Here is a 14,139-nt window from a genome sequence, read left to right on the forward strand (position 1 = left end):
TCCGCCCGACCCTTGCACCCGTCAGCCCAGCCCCGCTCCGCCAGTGGCTGTCTCTAGATTTGCCACCCGGCCGCTATCGGACCTCCTCCCAGCCACCAGAGCTCCACCCATCCTCCATCGAAGTGCCACCCGACCACCACCCACTGGCCATTGGACCACCAAAGAGCCACCAGACCTCCTTTTTTGGCCTTTTTCAAGGGGGGTTTGGTTTTTTGGCTCTATCTTGGGTATACGGAGTCATTTTTTTGAAAACGAATAGGCGTCGGAAAGCTGGTTCCAAGGATGACCTCATGGTGTTGGTAATTTTTTCCAATTTTTCTATTTTGCTGTATTTTTTTCCAGTCAAAGTGAGGTCTAGTTTTTGCACTCTGGGAGCCATAGAATGAGCATCCGACCTCTTTTTTTCAAAAAGTTTATATTTTTGGAAAGCTTGTGATGTGTAATTTCCAGCCATCTAAGTTTATTTCTAGATTCTACTCCATGCATATTTTATTCAGTTTTTTGCTTTTCAACACTCTGGTGGATATCGTGGTTGTTGCAGGTCCTGGGATCTCTTCTTTGAGTAGGATGTCTCTATTTTTGGTTTATGTTTCTATTTCTAGTCTTCTTATCATTGTAGCTTGTATTTATGCAAATGCACTAAGAAAAAGTGCCATCATACATTGTTTACTTGGAATCTTGCATATCTTGTGTCTTGTTGTACATGCACTATTGATCAAGTGCCATGAGGGGGTTGATGTTTGCCCATTGTTTGCCATCTTCCTTTGTCCAGTGAGTGTTTCTTCCATGAAATTTGCCTCATGATGTGTGTCAAGTGAGTGTTCCTTCCATGACACCATGTACTTGTCTCAGCACCTTTGATGTTCTTGGTTCTTCGTCATGCAGTTATTTTTTGCTGTCCTTTTTAGTGTTCCTATCCCTCTCCCACTTCTACATTATGGGGAGGTTTATCCTATTGGTTCTAATGCTTCCATGGTTCAATTGATTATCTCTTCAGGCTTTGGTGTTTCTCATGCCATATGTATCTTTGATTTCAGTGTTTGCCTTGTTTTCCATCTGATTCGAGTAGTGTCATTTGAGGGCACTCATGTAGATTACAATCTTCTCTACCTAGTCATGTTCTAGTCCAGTGGAGGTTCTTCAGATCAGCAATTATTCTTCGACAGAGTTTGCAAGTTCTTCATGCTTCAGTGGTATTCTTTTCCATCTCTTTTTGGAGTAGAGTTTTGTTCCCACGTGGTTTTCTCTATATCTCAAGTTCATAGAGATTTCATTGTATCTGGGTACCTGATTAGGCCTTGTTGCCGGGACCCATCTTTATTGCTTTCAGTAGCTGTTATAGGTTTTAGCTTCTCCCTAAGTCTAGCTTAAGGGGGGGTGTTAGAGTATTTGGGTATTTACTTGATTAATTAAACATTATTTGTTTAATTATTTAAGTTCCCTTTATCTCTTTTACACTTAAGCTAGCTTTAGGTGCATATAATTAATTCTTTTATTAATTATTATGTGCAAACCTAGGTTTTCCCTTTTAGGGTTTCTTGACCTATTAAAGGTTGAGTTCGTTCTTTTCATTATAAGAAGCACATTACATATTTTTGTGAATATTGAGCTCTCTCTTTTTGAGCATATTCTCTGTGTATTTGTTTTTCTGTATTTGCTTCCTTGCTTCTCCTTGTAATAGGTTTTTTAGCTTGCAGAGATTATTTGGGCTCCTGTGGTGTTGTATTTTCTCAACTCCTATACTAATAGGTACTTGTACGTTATGTAAGACAATGAGGTTCGAGGTCATTACATTAGCCCCGACAGCATGGAATCAGGAGTTTATGTCTTAGGTGGTGTTGATGAAAGCTTGAATGACATATATTGGTTTGATTATTGATTATTTATGCATGCATCCTTTGTGGGCTAGCCAGTTTGATTTATGGCATGATGGTAATATTGTATGGTATTGTGTACATCTAGAATCATGTCATATTCTATGATGTATATAATGGAGTTGAAAGATCATCAGTTGATAACATATGCTCAACACAACTGGTATATGGTGCATATTGGAGCTCCAATTTTGTACTTGATAGGCAATGAGGACCTAAGATGTATGATTCAGGGGGAGTTCAAATGCTTATGAAGAAAAATGGGCATGCTTGAACTTATGGGTGTATTGACTGTATCAATCGCAAAAGATGGAAATTATTGTAGGAATACCCAAGAGAATTTCATGATTAAGGGTATCTACTTTTCCAATTGGTAGCACTTAGAGTATCAGATAGGGTGATGATGCAGTTTGATTGGCAAGTATGTTGTATTCACTGACACATGGGCCTTCAAGTGGTTTTAGACTTGAATATGCATTAAGGTTCTTGTTTGCATATAAACTTGGTTCCTAAGAAATTGGTGTCAATTGGTGGTTGAGCCCTCCATCTCAAGTGTTATGATTTGAGAGGATCAAATGTATGATGGTCAAAGGAGGAGAAGCATCCAGTTGAGAAAAAGGGGTTAGAAAATTGTCAGTGCCCAATAGAAATAAGAAGGAGAGAAACCCTGACAGTTCCCTTTGCCATTGTTGTCAAAGGGGCAGAGAGATTTTTTAGTATGCCACATACTACATGTGTGAGAATCCATGGATCACACAAAGGGGGAGAGAGAATATGTAGTATGTCGGATACTACATGTGTTGACATAAATGCCAAAGAGGGAGATTGTTGGCATTATGTTGTCATTGATGTCAACCTACATAAGAGATGTATGTGCAACACTATCATTGATGCTTACCGGATGTGATGTATTTGATGTCACCTAATATTACAGGTCACTGGTAAGTGAGAGGATTTCATTCAACACAATAGCCATTGGATTCACTAGTACATAAGTTAGCGTTTGACTTGTTTTGAAGATGTGGACATAATCCCAATATGATATAACTTCCGGTAAATGATGACATTTGTAAGAGAGAAAGATGTTGGTCGGTTGATTGTGATGAAGAGGGGGACTGTTATCTAAATCACATCGAGACGAAAGGTGAAGTATGTACAGGTCACCAACATGTTGTGTGGATGTCAAACAACAAGACTTCCATCAGATAAAGATGCAGATACCATTTGAAGAGAAGACTGACAATGAGTGTGCTCAAATCAGATCACATGTGCCTGTTCGAAGATATGTTGCTCAAATAGTGAAGCCACATTGGTACATTGCAGGATGCAGATGACAACGATCCACTCCCACTATTAAGTGAAGCTTATCTCCTATTATGCATGAAATGCATCATAGTCCACTGAGATAAGAGAGAAGAGTAGAAGGCAAGTGATTGAATGCTCACATAGGATGAATAGGTGAAATACTAAGTAGCCTTAAATGCATGAGATCGGGGATGTATACCAAATTAGCATGTGAAGACATGATGTGCTACCAGGATAACAAAGGAAGAGTAAAGAAGTGATGGGTCTTTCACTTTGACATACTAGTTGAGATATGGTTTGGGGTGATGATGAAGAAGGAAAGGCTAAGCAACTATAGACAGAGAGTGCAACCGGTATGCAGATGCCTCAGATGGAAATAGTTGAAGGTTGATGACATGGTGTCATCAAGGGTGTCTACTGATAAGTATGAGAACCGGTAAGAAAGAAAAAATGCTAAGTGATGTGCTCCTTATTGATGAAGAAAAGCATATGGTGGACTGGCAATAGTGATGACTAGCAAAGGTGTTCCACCAGCAGAGCAACAAAGTGTAGACGTGATGGTTGACTGACAAAGTGAGAGATACCGGTAGGGTTAGAGAACTAGCAGAAAAGAAGGACTAGTTGTGTGTTGATTGTTGGTGACCAAGTCTAGCCGACACAAAGGTTTTTGATGAGATGGATATCAACAAAGATGCCACGTGGAGTTGAGGTGGCATGCATGCACAGGTTGGTGAAGTGTCTATCTGCGAGGTAGATGGTGTTAGGTTGACATTTATGTCAACTACGTGATACATTTAATATGTAATAGAGGTTTGCAGCTCAAGGTTACACTGACAACAAAGATCCAGGATAGACTGATTGAGAAGATTGAGATAGGTGAAGGAAACCGCCAAACCATTCTTGGTGATCAACCAAGAGATCATCTGGTTGGTTAAAAGAAGATTGCTAAATGAGGAAAGCGTGTTTTGGAAGGCATGACAATGGCAGGTTTGATTGATGAGTTGAAGTTCATCAATCAAGGAGATCAGATCTAATAAGATCTTATTGGATTTGGTTTGCCTCGAGGTCAATGAAGAAACCCTAACCGCTTGAAGTTTGAATTGGTTTTGGTAGGAAAACTAGTTTATAAATATGGAAGCCAAAATCTATGAAGGTTGTTGCTGAATGAGAGAGTGTTGCTACATGTGAGAAGAAATCAGTCAAGGGCTCAATGAGTATCAGAGGAGAGACTGTGTGAGAGAAAATTGGGTTGAAGAGTGAGGCAACCAGTAGTCTTCCATTGATTCTGAGAGAGAAGTGTACCTATTGGACCCTTAAAAATTAAATTTTTTAAGGTTCCAGATTTATACTAGGAAGAAAATCTCTCTCTGCAATTATTTAGATCAAGTATCTATTCCACTCCAAGTTCCTTGCAACTTACTTTGATGCATGAACAAGGTGGTCGATTTCTAGGTATGTATATGGTTGCAAATACGGAATCAAGCTAGGTACGCCTTTTTGAACCATAACTTCTTGTCATCTAAACTCTGTTATGTCAAATTAATTATTCCTCTATATTTTATGTATATATGAGGACCTATCTTTCAAATTTCGAATTCATAAGATATCGTTTGATATGTTTTATGAGGCTAATCTAAATACAATTTATTCAAATTTGCAATATACAATTTCAAAATTTTGTCAAAATGATTATAGTAGAATACTAATAAATTTCCTTTTGTAGGAGTATCATGCTGAATGAATTATGAAAGCCATTTTATTTATATTTAATAATTATTTTTCTTGAGTATAATATTAATTAGGAAGTGTTTAATTTTGAATATTATATTTTTCCTCCAATTAATATTATAGTATTTAAATTATTTGTGTTACATGAAATTATATGATGCTTTTAAAACTAACACAATTTTTGAGCTTGTATAATGTGGAAGATTATTACAAAAAAGAAATAAAAGATTTTACATTTGAGCAAATCAAATGATCAAATACTTTATAGTTGGTAGAAGGAAGTAAAAAGTTTTTATCTCAAATGGTGAAATATTAAATCATTTTTTTTAAATAAATGATTGGGATACATTGGAGCCCGACGAGTAAAAGCCATCGAGTATTGGCATAGGCATTTGAGAGCCCTCCCGATCCCCGATAGGGCGGCCATTGTTGTACAACAGGTTGACAATGAACAATATATTCATTAATAAACAACATATACATGTTTCCTTAATAACCTATCGAGTGCTCAAGCTGAAGTATTATATATACATAATGTTGTGAACTTTTACAACACCTCAGCAAGAAAATGATTGGGGTGATGACAAGCAACAATGAACTGTTAAGTATATGCGATCTTCATACATAATCAAGTAAGCTCAACAAATATTAGAGAAGCCTAGAGGCTATAATGAGAAGTATCACCGACAACAGCAAAAGTTCATTCACGTTTTTGCAATTCAGGCCAATTTTTGGGCTTGAATATGAGTTTTAAATGGTGATTTTTGTCTCTCAACAGAGGCCCAAACCATCCACCCTACCTTGAAGGCCATTTTTACAATATGGGCTTGAATATGAGTTTTAAATGGTGATTTTTGTCTCTCAACAGAGGCCCAAACCATCCACCCTACCTTGAAGGCCATTTTTACAAGATTTTTGATATTTTTGGAGTGCCCGTAAGCTCAAAAATGGCCCACATTTGAAAGTGACAGCCTGCAACATTTCAATAAAATATATATATTGTTTTATCCTTAACAAAATGATTTCTGATTTGTTACTATATCTTACTATTTTTTTATTTTTTTGTGCAGGATGTTACACATGGGAAAAATTAAATTTCTAGGCACATTAAGGAGCATGGAGTATATCTTAAGCAAGTATATTGTTGATTTACAATAAGATTACATTTTGCATATAAATAAATGATTTTAAAATATATTTTTACAAAAGGGCAGGGAGAGGGAGTTGAACACTCAACCTCTCAACCCGACCTTCCTAACTACCCATACCTACCCTCCCCTTTTACCAATTGCTCTATTGTATTATTTGAAAATGTTTGCTAGGGTAAATTAGTATGGATAATAATTTGCAAATATTTCCACAATTCCCAAGGTAATGTATTTTTATCAAGCGGAGGTAGGTATGTTTTAATCATTTTCTTTTTATTATTTTAAAGGTAAAAGTGATTTTAAAAGATTATTAATTAATATTTTGCCTTTAAATTTATTTTTTCCTAAAAATAAATGATCTCAAATGTTATTTACGTAATGTTTTACATTCTGGGATTTTTCAATCACTTAATTATTCATTTTTTCAATCACTTAATTATTCATTTGGGGAACATTTTTTGCCCTTATTTTATTATATCCTTATAAAGGTTAATTGAACATATTTTCTTAGGGCAAAATATTCTAACATTTTTTGCATAGGGAATAGTTTTTTAAAGATGAATACTTTGAAATTTCCCTAGCTAATGAGGATATTATTTTTATTATTCAAATTCCTTATTATGTGCCTTATGTGTGTAGGATAGGATGACAAATTATTTCTACTAAGTGCATATTAAGGAAGTATTTTTTACCTATAGACTTTAAATAATTTTTCATTTTAATTATTATAATGGGTAAAAATACTTTGATAAAGAATAGCCTTTTTTATAATGTTTGATGGTGAAAATCTAACGTTTTTATCTTGAATCATCTTTAAAGTATTATTGATGAAAAAGATTATTATATCAAGGATAAGTGATTATTAGCATTCAATAGTTAATTTTTTACCTTTTTTGGGAAAGAGGTAATTAGAATAATATTCTTGCTTTTGGAAATGGTTAAAGCGAGAGTAAAAAAATCTCTAATATCTTCATTGGGATGTTTTATTCTAAAAAGGTTATTCAAAGGAAATTTCATTTATTTCTGGAGCTTTATATTAATTATTATGATATCATATTTTTTAGGAACACTTTACCCTAATTATGTGCAAAGGTTATATATCTCTTTAGGGGAAAGTATTCTTATTTGCATAGGGAAGATTTTATCAATGATTTTAAATATATCCCTAGAAAGTAAAAAATATGAGTTGTCAAGTTATTTGATTTTCTTATGTTTTGTGCAAGATATTTTATTCTTTAGCTTACACGGACATAGGAAGTATCCTTTACTTAAATTTTTTTTAATATTTTGATATTGCCATTCATCATTTGCAAAAGCATTTTGGTAAATAAAGACTTGTTTACAACATTTGACATGATAGTATTTTGACATTATCCTTTTGAGAAATTATAAAGGGATATATTTTATCATAAGGAAAATTACATTTTGCAAGTGCTCTTACCATAAATAATGTTTTTAACTCATGATGACCTAATATATTTTAACATTACGTTATTATTATTTGCTTGTAAATATTTTCACCCTAAGTGAATAAATGATACATGTATGTATTAGGGTTGATTTTATGCGGAATCAAAGTATGAATTTTTGCAAAAATATTTTCCCGGAGGGTTAAATATTTGGATCAAAGTGAATTACGATCAAATTTTACGTATTTGAAAAGATATAGTTTTTAATGCAAAACTTAATCAAAGGTAAGTCATGATCTATTTTCTATTTAAGGAACTTGATTGGTTCAATTTATATGCAGGAACTTTTATCAAAGTTTGTAAATGAGGAGCTTAAGCAAGAGCAGAAGTGGAATTTTATCAAAGTGAAAGATTATAAAGAATATTAATAAAGCTTTATTTAGTGTGTATTTTAGGGATTCAAATGTAATTATCTCTGTAAACCAAAGGGTGTGTCCTTTGGAAAAACAATTGTCTGTAACTCCCTCCTATATGTGAAAGGGTGTGTCCTTTCACATATCTCTTTTGGATCAGGTATTTATAGGGAGTCTTTTTCAATTAAAAAGAGAAAACAATTCACAATCTGTCAGGCTACTAGTAGGGGCTATTGGATGCCTATATTGGAGAAGTCTATAGGAATGGAAGTATCATTTTGAGAAATCACTATGTAATAGAGTATCTGTAAGTGTAGCTATTGTATGCATTCACTCTCCAAAAATTAATATACAAGATTCGTTGTTTCAATTCCAGAACTCGTGTATACTTTTGTGTTGATGAATTTCATTTTGTCCTCTTGATAAATCTGATAAAGGGTTTAATACAGTGTGCCACCACAAGTTGTTATAATTGAATATAAGATTTGCTTCTTCATGTTCTTATAGCACTTAATGGAACCTCTGTATTGATAGTCTTGTTTTACAAGTTGCCTGAAAACTGTCTCAAGAGTTTAATAGAATTATTTGTCCATAAAGTATCATGCATATTCCTGGATAGAGGCACTGGTTTGTTATTTATTTCTAAGATTTTGATTTGTATGCATAAGGTCCTTACAGAGAAACATTCTTCCATATCCTATTTGAACTAATCCTTGCAGATTTCATTCAAGTCTTGAAAGCATTTCATTTTCAATATACAATATATTTAACATAATATCTTTAACATACACTTTTATTCATATTCAGTTTTCAGTTTTCAAAGTATTCAGCTAAAGCAAATGATATAGCATAGTTGCAGAACACTAATTTGCCAGTTGTGTAAACTTGCTTAGAGGCTTAAATCCACATTTAAATAACTCTTTTCTGCTTGAGAGGGAAGGGTACACCCACCTAGGTCTTGTGGAGCCTGAAGTGCAGAGGGATTTGGTCTTCGACCATCCCTGTTCGTTGGCCAAGGCTGATTTGATTTCCTAAGGAGTTGGCAAGTCTTTGGGTTTTCTAATCTGCGGTTTTGGGCACCAACAATACCAATAGTGACTGAATCGACAAAGAAGAGGCAAAGAGTATTGTAGAAAAGAGAAAAACACAAAGAGAACCAGAAGATAACCAACAAAGAGAAGAACTAGCAAAGAGAAGAACTGACAGAGAAGGAGAAGAGGATGAACCAACAAGGGTGCAACAGAGAGTGGGTTGTAGCAGTAGATAAGGTTACTGCAGTGAGAAGGTGAGGAGAGAACTGGCAGAGGAATGAAGAGAGAAGAACCAGTAGAGAGAGTTGCATAAGAGTTACAAAGCTCCTTTTGTAACAAGGCTATAAATACTGCAATTGATTATGTTCATAGAAGATCACTAAGTTGGAGCTCAATGCAGGGTTTGGTGCCCTAAATCAGGGGTTGGTGCCCTCAACATTGTAATCTGAGTTTCATTGTGAGGATAGATTGGAGCAGTAGGATCTAGCAATATTTCTCACCAAGGTTTTTCCCATCTTGGGTTTTCCTCATATATATTGGTGTTATGTGATGTCCCTTTCATGTGTGATTGCATTTGTGATAGTCTCCCATCTAATCGGTAAGTCTACTTTCTATTAGATTTGATAACCGGTATACACATAGGTAAAGGGAAAAGTTTATAAACTACTGATTCACCCCCCCTCTTAGTGGAACATTGTGTCTAACAATTGGTATAAGAGCCTAGGTTCTCAGTTGATAAGGTTTCTCCAGCTTGGGTAGATTTTGGCTGAAGGACACAATGGTCTGTTTAGTGTCAATCCCTACTCCGGTATTTGATGGTTTAAAATATTCCATTTTGAGTTGTAGAATGGAATTTCACTTATCCTATCTAGGATATGATGTCTGGATGTCTGTTGTTAATGGCTGCCCTAGTAAAGTTAGTCGTCCCACCAATTCAGATGTTGAAAGAAGAAACCAACGTAATGATGTAGCAATGAAGGCTATACTTTGTGGGTTATTTGATGATGTCTCTTCATAGGTGGAAAAATGTAGATAGACAAAAAGCTTATGGGAAAGATTGAAGAAGCTCTATGGAAATGAGCCTACCACTGTAGAACTGGTTTGTGAAAAAAAGATGAGAAATGCAACTCATGCATATGCAGATGATGAAGGAAGGTCTATTAGCAGCCACATCAATGATGAAGAAGGAACTCACATCTTCATGGCTCAAGAATTAGAGGATGAGAGATACACATCTATGAATGATCATGCAGATCACTCATACTAGAAAGATGTGTTTGGCAATGATAGTGAAGGTGAGGAAGATGAAGAAGCATAAGTGGATCTTGAAGGAGAACTTGTAAGTGCACTCAAAGAACTTAGTAGGTTAAGGAATTAATACAAGTTATTCAAGAATATTGCTGTTGTGGAGCAGAACCAGTTGATCAGATGCCTTGACGAATCTAAGAAATATGTCTCAGAATTGAAGACTCAACAAGAAGACACCAAGGTGTGCTAGTGTAATGATCTAGCATCTAAGATAGAAGTAAAATATAAAGAATATCAACAACTAGTGGGAGAAATGGAGTCTCTGAAATGACCTTGAGAAATGTCAGGATGAACTCAATGTGCGAATCGGGTTTGATGGCAGCAGTGATGCCTTAGATAAGATGTTAAAGAAATAAAATCATTCCAAGGACACTAGAGGATTAGGAAGCAGTGTCAGTGAATTCTCCACCGACAAGAATGTCCCCCACAATGACAATTTTTTTGTCTCCTCAAATGGAGAGAACAAGGGACATGCCTTCACTGTCTGAAATACTCCCCGGAACAAGATCGATTTAACCACAACCGGTGAAGACATGCAGACAAGGATGAAGGCTAGTGTTGTAAGAAGGAGGAACAATGCAGATCCCAAAGGAAAAGGGAAGATGGGAGAAGATAGCTTCACCGAAAGCAAGAACATGAGAAGACAACAAAGAAGACCTCCCACTAGTAGAACACAAGGAAATGCTACTGCCCACAAGATAAAGAAAGTGTGGGAAACGAAGGAACCGGATGGAGAAACTATAAAAGTGAACATCCCAGGGTCCATCCTCGAAGAAGTAGACATGGAGCTACAAAACTGGTAAGATCTCCCCATGCATGGAAGAACAAATTTGTAAGTCATATGCCATCCTTTACCAGTTATTGCTTCTCTTGCAAAGATTATGGTCATAGGACAGATGAATGCATAAAAAGGTTTATAAATAAGAATGTTATCTATCCAAAAAGTAATACATATGGCCATAATATGTCAAGATGTAGAAACATGCATAGATCTTCTCTTATGCATAGTAAGATGAGTCCATTTTCTACCATAAGAAATGTAAATTATGTTTAGTTATAACTACAATGGTTTTGGCCATAGAGAGTTTGAATGTAGGAAGAAAAACTTGCAGTTGTATGGAAGCTAGTATAGAAACCATGATCAACATAGAAATGAATATAAAGCATATGGAAGTCAGAAACCTATGTGGAACCAAAGGAGAAATGTCCCTATAGGATCAAGAGGTCCATCGGTTTCAGTTGTCAGTCACAACAACATGACCAGAAGAAGATGGTCTAACCGGTAGGTTAGAAGGTTCACCAATAATGAGATTGGCATGGATGCCATGTGCTACTATAGCACTACTTCTGGTTATGTGGCAGAATCCAGAAATGGAAGGACCCATTAGCAAAAGAAGGTAAGACCTTCTCCCAAGACTGAAATTGGGAAGAAAAGTGAAGTCATGCGGGTATGTTGGAAGAAATAAGAGAGTAGGACCTTGGACCCACAATATGCATTCAATGCATAGGTAATATCTCCTAAGGCTTAAAGGAGATGCCATACCTTAGGGGGAGTACTAAACTGACATTATCATTCACCCCCTTAGTGGAAGAGGACACATGGAAGAACAAGTTGCTTCTGGTATGAAGGAGGAAAATGAGATGGTAAGTGTGTGTAGTGGTTGCCTTGGCTACACATCTACAGATGAGAGATGGATCACTACTACATGTTTCAATGGATGGGTAATTTGCATTTGGGATTAGATGCAAATTAACACAAGATGTCAGGAGTTACAGGAAGGTGCTCTGGTAGTGATGATGGATAGGTACAAGAAACTGGTATGTGTAGGATGTTACTGGTATAAATGCTAATAGGTACTTGTAGGTTATGTAAGAAAATGAGGTTTGAGATCATTGCATTAGCCCTGGTAGCATGGAATGAGAAGTTTATGTCTCAGGTGGTGTTGATGAAAACCTAAATGACATATGTTGGCCCGATTATTAATTATGTATGGATGCATCCTTTGTGGGCTAACCAGTTTGATTTATGGCATGATGGTAATATTATATGGCATTGTGTACATCTAAACTCATGTTATATGTTGTGATGGATATAATGAAGCTGAAAGATCATCGATTGATCACATATACACAACTCAACTAGTATATGGTGCAGATTGAAGCTACGGTTTCATACCTGACAGGATATGAGGACCTGGGATGTATGACTCAGGGGGAGTTCAAATGCTTATGAAGCAAAACCGGCATGCTTGAAATTATGGGTGTACTGGATGTATCAACTGTAGAAGATGGAAATTGTTGTAGGAATAAGCAAGAGAATTTCATGATTAAGGGTATCTACTTTTCCAATTGGTAGCACTTAGAGTATCAGATAGGGTGATGATGTAGTTTGACTAGCAGGTATGTTGTATTCACTGACACATGGGCCTTCAAGTGGTTTCAGTCTTGAATATGCATTAAGGTTCTTGTTTGCATATAAACTTGGTTGCTAAGAAATTGGTGTCAATTGGTGATTGAGCCCTCCATCTCAAGTGTTGTTATTTGAGAGGATCAAATGCATGATGATCAAAGGAGGAGAAGCATCTAGTTGAGAAAAAGGGGTTAGAAAATTGTCAGTGCTCGATAGAAACATGAAGGAGAGAAACCGTGACAGTGCCCTTTGCCATTATTGTCAAACTGGAAGAGAGATTCTGTAGTATGTCGCATACTACATGTGTGAGAATTTAGATCACAAAAAGGGGGAGAGAGAATATGTAGTATGTTGGATAATACATATGTTGACATCAATGCCAAAGGGGGAGATTGTTGACATTGTGTTGCCATTGATGTCAACCGGTATAAGAGATGTATGTGCAACACTGTCATTGATGCTTACTGGATGTGATGTCTTTGATGTCACCTAATATTATAGGTCACCGATAAGGGAGAGAATGTCATTCAACACAATTGACATTGGGGTCATTGGTACACAAGTTAATGTTTGACTTGTGTTGAAGATGGGGATAGGAGCCCAATATGATATAACACCTGGTAAATGATGACATCTGTAAGAGAGAAACTTCTTGGTCGATTGATTGTAATGAAGAGGGGGAATTCTATCTAAATCAACAATGGAGGTAAAGTATGTACAAGTCACCGACATGATGTGTGGATGTCAAACAACAGGACTTCCACTGAATAAAGATGCAGTAAACCATTTGAAGAGAATACTAATAGTGAGTGTGCCCAAACTAGATCACATGTGCCTGTTTGAAGATATGCTGCTCAAACAGTGAAGCCACATTGGTGCATTATAGGATGTAGATGACAAGGATCCACTCCCACTGATAAGTGGAGCTTATCTCCTATTATGCATGAAATGCATCATAGTCCACCGAGATAAGAGAGAAGAGTAGAAGGAAGGTGATTGAAGGCTCACACTGGATAAACAGGTGAAATACTAAGTTTCCTTAAGTGCATGAGATCAAGGATGTGCATCGGATCAACATGTGAAGACATGATGTGTTACTAGGATAGAGAAGGAAGAGTAAACAAGTGATAGGTCTGTCACTTTGACAAACTAGTTGAGATATGGTTTGGGTTGATGATGAAGAAGGCAAGGATGAGCAACTATAGATAGAGAGTGCAACCAGTATGTAGATGCCTCAGATAGAAACAGTTGAAGGTTGATGACATGGTGTCATCAAGGGTGTCTACCGGTAAGTATGAGAACCAGTAAGAGAGAAAAAAGACTAAGTGATGTGTTCCTTCTTGATGAAGAAGAGCATGTGGTGGATTGGCAATAGTGATGTCTGAAAAAGGTGTTCTGGTGATAGAGAAGTAAAGTACAGACATGATGGTTGACCAACAAAAAGAGAGATACTGACAGGGTTAGAGAACTGACAGATAACAAGGACCGGTTGTGTGTTGATTGTCGGTGACCA

This window comes from Cryptomeria japonica, chromosome 11, assembly GCF_030272615.1.
Source record: "Cryptomeria japonica chromosome 11, Sugi_1.0, whole genome shotgun sequence".
Classification (NCBI taxonomy): domain Eukaryota; kingdom Viridiplantae; phylum Streptophyta; class Pinopsida; order Cupressales; family Cupressaceae; genus Cryptomeria; species Cryptomeria japonica.